This window comes from Tachypleus tridentatus, chromosome 1 (genome assembly GCF_004210375.1).
Source record: "Tachypleus tridentatus isolate NWPU-2018 chromosome 1, ASM421037v1, whole genome shotgun sequence".
NCBI classification, from domain to species: Eukaryota; Metazoa; Arthropoda; class Merostomata; order Xiphosura; family Limulidae; genus Tachypleus; species Tachypleus tridentatus.
Genome location: NC_134825.1, coordinates 15,649,933 through 15,659,631, shown reverse-complemented (window position 1 = coordinate 15,659,631; position 9,699 = coordinate 15,649,933). Strand labels below are relative to the sequence as shown.

Below are 9,699 nucleotides of genomic sequence, written 5' to 3'. Positions count from 1 at the left end.
TTCACTTGGTGTGTACGAAAAATTTTCTTTTGTGTAACTTCACTTCTGACATCCTATGACCTTTCTCTCTGTTAACCCCTCACATATCAGCTTTATTTATTAACTTCACTTCTGACATCCTATGACCATTCTCTCTGTTAACACCTCACTTATCAGCTTTATTTATTAACTTCACTTCTCACATCCTATGACCTTTCTCTATGTTAACCCCTCACTTATCAGCTTTATTTATTAACTTCACTTCTGACATCCTATGACCATTCTCTCTGTTAACCCCTCACTTATCAGCTTTATTTATTAACTTCACTTCTGACATCCTGTGACGTTTCTCTCTGTTACCCCCTCCCACACTTATCAGCTTTATTTATTCTTCCTGTTCCTTTTTCATTAACATTATTTGTTTGGAACAGATGATTTACCAGTATTATTAGATCACATTTCTAATCATGTTCCATACGTTCTTCTTCTGCTACTTTGTGCAGTGATATGTGAATTTGCTCTGTGCATAATATAAATATATTCGCTCTTTCTATTTATTGCTATTTAGGTCCTTTGAGTGAACCTAGGAGGGTCAGGTACAACCCTGACATCTTCCTTCCGCATTTATTGTGTCATTAATATTTTATGTTTGAGGCCACAATTAAATGTTAAACACAACATAAAAGAAAAGAACAGTTTCATAAATGTTCACTAATGTGAAATCAAAATCTCTGGATATCAGGGCCATGTACTTGTTGGAACGTTCATTATTTATACTAGGACACACTCGTTATACAAATAGTCCACATACTCCAATGTTCTTCATGTTGTTGGATTATTTTATGCGTATTTACGTAAATACCATTTTAATACTCTATATGATAAAACTACAATATGATGAATTAGATACTTATAGCAATAGGTGACATATTTACTTGACTTATAGTACATATTTAGAGATGAGTCATACTTAGGCTCATTTACATCATGTATGGGCCCTGCATGGCCAAGTGGTTAAGGCACTCGACTCGTAATTCGAGAGTCGTGGGTTTGAATGCTCGCTGAGCGTTATAATGTATCGGTCAATCCCACTGTTCATTGGCAAAAGAGTAGCCCAAGAGTTGGCGGTGGGTAGTGATAACTAGCTGCCTTCCCTCTAGTCTTATACTGTTAAATAGGGATGGCTAGCGCAGACAACCCTGTATAGCATTGCACGAAATTCAAAACAAATCAAACAGAAAGAAACTAATCCAACTCTACTTTTTCAGATCATTAACCAAAAAACCCTTATGAAGATGGATGTGTATGAGGAGCACATTAGGCATATATTACTTTATGAGTTTAGAAGAGGCAATAGTACAGCAGAAACTACATGAAGCATTCAAGGTGTTTATGATTCGGTGTCTTTCAATGAAAGTAAACGTCCAAGGTATTTCATAAGTTCACTTCTGGTGACTGCAGCTTAACTGATGTGTCACATGCAGGTCGTCCTGTTGAGTTTAATGATGATTTGCTGCTGGCTGCACTTGATGAAGATTGTGCTGTGACAGTTTAAGAACTAGCATGGAAGCTTAATTCAACCCGTTCAACAGTTCACCGTCATCTCCAACCGTTTGGAAAATGAGTCTCCCATGACTTGACAAAACCCAGCCTTAAAGCAAGAGCGGACATTTGCACCTCTCAGCACTCTCGTGAACGTGACTCACCTTTCTTGGACAGGTTAGTGACTGGAGATGAAAAATGGATATTTTATAAAAAATGTTAAGCGCCGCAGGTAAACTGGCTAAAGCACAGCCCAAACTGAGCCTCCACCCTAGGAAAGTCTTGTTAAGCGTTTGGTGGGATATTGTTGATGTATGATCCACTTTGAGTTGTTGCTACTTAATGTAACGATTACATCAGACTTTTTGAGTTGTTCAATGTTGCACTGAAAGAAAAAAGTCCTGTTATCACTCGTAAAGATGTTGTGTTACATCAGGATAAAACACGGCCCCATCCAGCAAGGATTACATCTGCAAAGATTGAGAGCTAAACTGGAAAAAGACTTCCACTTTCTCCTTATTTTCCAGACCTTGCTCTATCAGATTATCATTTGTTCCGAAGCTTGCAAAACTATCTCCATGGAAAAGAGCTTGGAACACAGGAGATGTCAAAATTACCCTCTCTACATTCTTTTGCTCCAAACCCCAAGAATTGTATAGAAGTTGCATTCAGAATCTTGTTACTATATGCATTTGATGCCGTATCTTTAAACATTGGAACAGATATGCACGCATGTATGACTGACGCAAAATATAATCAACCGTGACTTTTAAAGAACCACGTGACTTAAGATCTGAGAACTCTTTGTTGACAATCCATATTGTTACTTTTGAATTGCATACGCATGTTTTCTGACACATATTATAAAAGATATCCGAAATTAATCACAAAGGGAGAATAAATCATACTGAGGCAAGTGTGACTACGTAGTGTAAATAAATCATACTGAGATATGTGTGACTACGTAGTGTAAATAAATCATACTGAGGTATGTGTGACTAGGTAGTGTAAATAAATCATACTGAGGTATGTGTGAGTACGTTGTGTAAATAAATCATACTCAGGTATGTGTGACTACGTAGTATAAATAAATCATACTGAGGTATGTGTGAGTACGTAGTGTAAATAAATCATACTGAGGTATGTGTGACTAGGTAGTGTAAATAAATCATACTGAGGTATGTGTGACTAGGTAGTGTAAATAAATCATACTGAGGTATGTATGAAAGAAGCTAACTACGTAAAGTAAATAACATTATAAAATATATATTCGACATTTTATCTTTTTTTACTTTCATAAAATATTCAACCGATAAAACAACCACAGATTTTAATACACTTTACATGCATTACAATCGTCTTCTGCACATGAAACGGAAGTAGCAGCTGCTGTACATGTAGTTGTGTTTATATTTGTGATATGTCGTGAAGCTTTATAATTTTCAGAGTTTCCTCACGTCTTTCAAATGACTTTTGGTTGTGTGTATATATATATGGCTTTTTTACAACTATTATAATTATTTATCTAAAAGCCTTTGGTAATAAATAATATTATTTTCTACTTATTTCTTCTTGGAGTACAAAAGTGTTCTATTACGTTTCCTCCCGAAACAGTAAAGTGATATAAAAATATATCGATTATTGCTAAAATTGAATAATTAAGTTTTACTTTTTTCTGAGCTCTGCACTTACAATCGAGCGAAAACCATTCCCAATAAAAAATACCAAGTAGATATAATATAATACTATTTTTATTATAATATTACGATTCCCAGTTTGGCTCTGTAGACAAAAGTTCCATCTTTCGAATGCGCCCTGGTCATGGTATTTTCATCATTTAAATCAAAATTTGATGAACCTACGTGATTGTCTGACGTGAGGAACGTATTATATTTATATTATTATTGTTGTCTTTTAAAATTGAATGTGGATATGTCTGATATATAAAACAAGTGATACACCAATATCCAAGGGTGGATGTGTCTGACGTAAATAAAATAAGAGATACACAAAATTTCATCTGATAAACAAATTTGCAAGTATAATTTACTCTGGCATAGAAATACAAGTGACAAGCAAAGATAGATTTCTCTGATGTAGAGAAAGAATCGATACACAAACTTCCAACTGTAGGTCTGTCCGACCTCGGAAAATAAGTGATAGATAAACATACATTTATAGCTTTATCTGACATAGAAACCAAGTGATACACTAAAATCTATCTATAGATCTTGATGACGAGAAATCCACTTGAAATAAAAAATGCATCTCAGAACTGCTGGTATGGGTATTAAAACATTTACTGAGTAGGAGAGAACAACGTTTCGACCTTCCTAGGTCATCTTAAGGTTAAGAAAGAGAGAATTTGCAAGTGACCATTGCTGGACATATGTCTTAGGGATGAGAGTATAAACGGGTACAGGATTGTAGGGGGTGGTGCAGTTGGATGTTAGGTTATGTCAATTAGATATAACTGTCTTATATGCTTAGAGTTATACCATCGTTTAAAATAAACATAGTTTTCGTGGGCGAATTCTATATAGGTTTGATTAGCTTGCTTGCGAAGATGACCTAAGAAGGTCAAAACATTGTTGTGTACTTTATTTTAATTAAAGATTTAATACCCATACAAACCGTCTTGAGAACATATAGTTTCAAACAGCTTCACAGTCTATGTGAACCTGTGGAAGATAAGTGGATTTCTTATAACATGCTCTTACTATGATCATTCTGTTAAATCCTCCACGCAAATTACTTGAAAACCCAAATAACATTTCTTCGTATCTTGATACTGGATAAGCATTCAACAAACTGAAAGAAAGAATTGATCAGTACTCTGTGTTCATATTTTGAATTCTTGAAGATCCACTCATTAGGTACAGATGGTGGTAATTTTGCAGATAGCCCTTCCAGTAAAGGTTGGGTGAAATTTACTCAGCTCGTAACCATAAAAGTAATTATACTATAATTTTTTGATAATGTAAGCATATCTTTGCAATATTTGACAGTTTATTGGTACACACTGCCGAGCTTTTATGCCATTTTCAATTAAATATTAAGATCTTTTAATTAAAGATTTTCTTGTATTTTTTCGTTACCAGGATGTTGACTGTTCAACATGCAAAATAATTTTGATTTTAAGATTAAAAATATTTTAAGGATCAGAACATTTTCAGATTTTACGTACAAAATCTTTATAATCCCAGGTAATTATGAACGTCGTTTTATCAAACAAACTTTATATTTATCTGTTATTTTCACTACTTTATCTTCATACGGGTTGGTTCAATTTGACAGACTTCGTAACCTGCATAAAAAATTGGGGAATAAATATAAATTATGTTGTTGTTCCTAGGAAAACTACATGTGACGACATAAATACAGAAATGCTTAATCTAAATATCATAACAATATACATGTTACTTTTAGTATATTGGCCAGTCAGTAGTGCCTGGCTAAAGTTATGGAAATTGCAGTTACGCTGCTCACGTGCAATGATGTTACCGTATTCAAGAATATAAAACTGTCCTTTATAAAGTAACCTGTCTTAGTATACTAGCGTTGTTTTGCAATATACAGTTTGTTTGTGTTTCGAATTTCGCGCAAAGCGACACGAGGACTATATGCGCTAGCCGTACCTAATTTAGCAGTGTTAGACTAGACGGAAGGCAACTAGTCATCACCACCCACCGCCAACTATTGGGCTACCCTTTTAGCACAAATAGTGGGATTGACCGTCACATTATAACGCTCCCACGGCTGAAACGGCGAGTATGTTTGGCGCGACCGATGGATGCGAACCTCAGATCACTAGTCGCACGCCTTAACACGCTTGGCCATGCCGGACCCAAAATTGTAACGCTTAATCGAGCCAGCCAGGATTCGAACCTGGAATCTTCTGATCCGTAGTCAGACGCGTTATCCATTGCGCCACTGGCCCGCTCTGATTAAACAGAGAAACTAAATTTATCTGTTTAATTCAAATATGATTTCTTGGTTCATTTCTACTTCGAGTTCTTCAATTAAAGATAATTTAAGCTAGTCATGTATTAGTTCTGTAAAGATCTATATTGAAATAAAGGAGGTTACAGACCTAATAACAACCCAGTAGAAAATGAATTTTTGTTTACACAAAATATACGTTACTTTTTTGTTTGTTGGTAATAAGAAATTGTTTCAATTTTATTAAGTTTATCCAGTCACATTAATTGGCACACAACTAGAATAGCATTCAAATAAACACCACTCTAGAAGTTTCCTTGTTAAATCTCCTGTAATTAGCGGATCTAACCCTCGGAAAAAAAAAAAGAAATCCCTTGTTGTTCCTAATTATTAACAGTTGTTGTTTTTAATTATTTTCCATTGACGGTCCTATTTATTATCCATTGTTGGTTTTAATTATTATTCGCTGATGTTTCTAATTATTATCTATTGCTCTTCGTAATTATTGTCCACCTAATTATTATTGTTGTTCTTAATTAGCATCTGTTATGTTTCCTAATTATTATCGATTATCGTTTCTAAATAGAATAATCAACACAACAGATAAAATGATAAACACTCTTTCTGTTGTTAGGTTCTGCTTAAAATGTTAATTTGACTACACTTAACTTAGGCACCATTCCTTTTACCAGCGTGTCCAAAACTGTTTCGGTTCACAGCACCCTTAGTGTCTCAGCAATTTGTCTCACCTTAGGCAAAAGAAAAAAAAAACCTAACAATTCCGTTTATGAAGTCGTTAGGTCCAAACAACTTAAAACTTAGTAACTATTTATCTTCTAAAAACGTTGTAGCCGTCTGAAAGAATAATACACGTAAATTGAAGGTAAAAACAATACTTTTATTTCATTTTTAAACAACCACAATTACTAATGGGATGTGTGCGCCTACTGGGTACTGCACAGCTTACCTTGGAATCTGATTGGACACCAACACTCTCATTTCCTGTTCCACACTGATTTTCGCGCGGTACTTGTTTTTTTTATCACAGGGAATTCAGGTTCGCTGAGCCTTAGCACTTAACAGAGGATATTCATCTCTTATTGATATCCAAAATGAGTTAGTTCCATGCTGTCAGATTCTGTTTATAAAGTCTTGTCGGCCCGGTATGGCCAAGCGTGTTAAGGCGTGCGACTCGTAATCTGAGGGTCGCGGGTTCGCATCCCCGTCGCGCCAAACATGCTTGCCCTTTCAGCCGTGGGGGCATTATAATGTGACGGTCAATCCCACTATTCGTTGGTAAAAGAGTAGCCCAAAAGATGGCGGTCGGTGGGGATGACTAGCTGTGTTCCCTCTGGTCTTACACTGTTAAATTAGGAACGGCTAGCGCAGATAGCCCTCGTGTAGCTTTGCACGAAATTCAAAACAAACCAAACCAAACTAGGTATCAGGATCATAAAACAAATATTCAAGTTAACATTTTTAATAACATGGACACGTTCAGATTTGCAGTTATGAATGTTCCATTTCCAAATACGAATATTGTAGATAAGTTATGTTACAGTATGCACTACGTACGGCATATTAGTTATATTTGCCCGGCATGGCCAAGTGGGTTAAGGCGTGCGACTCGTAATTTGAGGGTCGTGGGATCGAATACTCGTCGCACCAAACATGTTCGCCTTTTCAGCCGTGGGGCGTTATAAAGTTGCGATCCATCAAACTATTCGTTGGTAAAAGAGTAGCCCAAGAGTTGGCTGTGGGTGTTGATGACTGGCTGCCTTGTGTTACACTGCTAAATTAGGGAAGGCTAGCGCAGATAGCTCTCGTGTAGCTTTGTGCGAAATTCAAAACAAAAAAATTAGTTATATTAGAATTTGCTTACCTTTACAATACTTCTTAGAAAGAGCTCGTAAAGTCTGTGATTTTAACAAACAAGACTTCTTCTGTTATATTTTTTAAAAAATCATTTATTTTGGTGGGAAATTGAACAGTATTCGTGTTACTGATTAAAGTTGTATAAAGTTTACAGAATATTGTGACCTTTCAAAATCTACATCCACACTTTACTTATTTTGGTAATTATTTAGGGTTATAGTGAATCGAGTTAATGTATTAAAATCATTGGTTTTACCTCTCGTTAATTTAAGATCTTGTCATGAATACTCAATTTTACGGTACTATTGTGTGGCATTTGCCACACTTGCGAATATTCTAACTTTCTAAGATATATCATTGTCATTAAACACCTTATGAACTTTTCACGTTTACCTTTTAATTTTACACAAGACTCGACTTATTTTATCTGCTTCTTGTCCACCTCCAAGTGGCTCAGCATTAAGTTAAAGGTTTTGGTCCCCATGGTGGGCAGAGTACATGTAATATAGTGTGTAGCATTATACCAAACGACAGCCAATACAAATGGGTTCCATGAGTTTTATTAAGTGCACAAATTAGTTCAAGTGTGAATAATTATTCTAAGTTGTCTGATGTTGATGGAACAGATTAGCCGATATTTATTACTTCTTTACGATAGCTTGAGCTGAAGGAACATCAAACTATATGTAACCCACGATTTCACATTGCTATTACAATTACTGACGAAGGAGACGCTAATGTAGTTTGGAGCTATGAACTGTACATAGATGAAGCTGGAGACATCTATCCGACACCTAATTTTACATGTGATGGAATTCACCGTTGTACGCAAACTCAAAGAGCCGACACCATAAACAGACTAACCGACGAAGGGCGAAACTTTAGTTTATAAGATCCTAGAATGTCTATCTTTTTTGTACTCCCCAAGATCCATAACCCTGAGATTTCAGGAAGGCTCATCATGTTTGTGTACAAGTGTTCCACAAAACTGATTTCTAATTTTATTGATAACATTCTTTATCTTATCGTACATAAATTAAGGTTCCTACAAATTGTTCATAATCTTCATGGGTAATGTAATATCTCTTTACATATTCAATCTTTACATTGAAGGCTTAAAACCTCTCAAGTTCTTTCTTGATGGACGAGTTATACTCCTACCTTCCACTGATAAAATTTTACAACTTGTACTGATTCTAAATATATTTAAGTTTAATGACAATTACTCTATGTTGCTATGGGAACCAGAATGGAATATTCGTATACAAACTGTTTGTTTAATAATTTGGATTTTTGTTTTAAGAAATGTTCCCTATTTGTACAGAAGGTATATTGACATCATTCCCGGAAACTTTATTCGTGACAGGACTCAATTTGGCAGCTTTATTATTATTAATTATGTTTCAGCCTGTTCAACCCTTCTTTAACTTTCAGCTGGCGGCAGATCGTTATTGAAAATAACAAACTGTTCAGTCTGTGTCTCTTGGTATTACGTCCAGTGCAAATGTTGACGATTATATTTCTTCATATGTTCATCTTTCTTGTAGGTTTCAAAAGTTCAGCCACACTGACATCCATTTTCCTGTGTTACAGATGTAGCTTAACAATGGCATCCATCCATTTCTTTGTGTTACTGGTATAGTTTAACACTGACATCCATCCATTTCCTTGTGTTATTGAGGTAGTTTAACACTGACATCCATTAATATCCTCGTGTTACTGAGGTAGTTTAACACTGACATCCATTAATATCCTCGTGTTACTGAGGTAGTTTAGCACTGACATCCATCCATATCCTCGTCTTGCTGATGTAGTTTAACATTGACATCCATCCAATTACTTGTGTTACTGATGTAATTCAACACTGACATCCATCCATTTCCTCGTGTTACTTCCATGTAGTTTATCGATGGCATCCATCAATTTTCTTGTGTTACTGGTGTAGTTTAACACTGACATCCATCCATTTCCTCGTGTTACTGATGTAGTTTATTACTGACATCCATTTATTCTTTGATGTAGTTTAACATTGACATCCATGTACTTGTTTAACACTGACATCCATCCATTTCCTTGTGTTACTGATGTAGTTTAACACTGACATCCATCTATATCCTCGTGTCACTGATGTAGTTTAATACTGGCATCCATTGATATCCTTGTGTTTCTGATGCAATTTAACCCTGATCTTCCTCGACCACTTCACTCTCTAATTTTACAGTAATAATCATATTTTCAATTTCTTCCTTTCTCATTATATGTCCCAGGAAACTCAGTTGTCTTTCTCTGGTGGTTATAATCAATTTCCTCTGTCTCTGATCTTCTTTGTACTTCCTCATTGGTTATATGGTCTGCCCACGG

General features: G+C 35.5%; 1 non-coding gene across 1 annotated transcript; it reads right to left on the bottom strand.

Moving 5' to 3' along the window:
- Nucleotides 1-5,388: 5,388 nt before the first annotated feature.
- On the bottom strand, nt 5,389-5,461 carry TRNAR-ACG (transfer RNA arginine (anticodon ACG)). Its single transcript has one exon. It is a non-coding gene; the product is annotated as a tRNA-Arg (tRNA).
- Nucleotides 5,462-9,699: the final 4,238 nt, after the last annotated feature.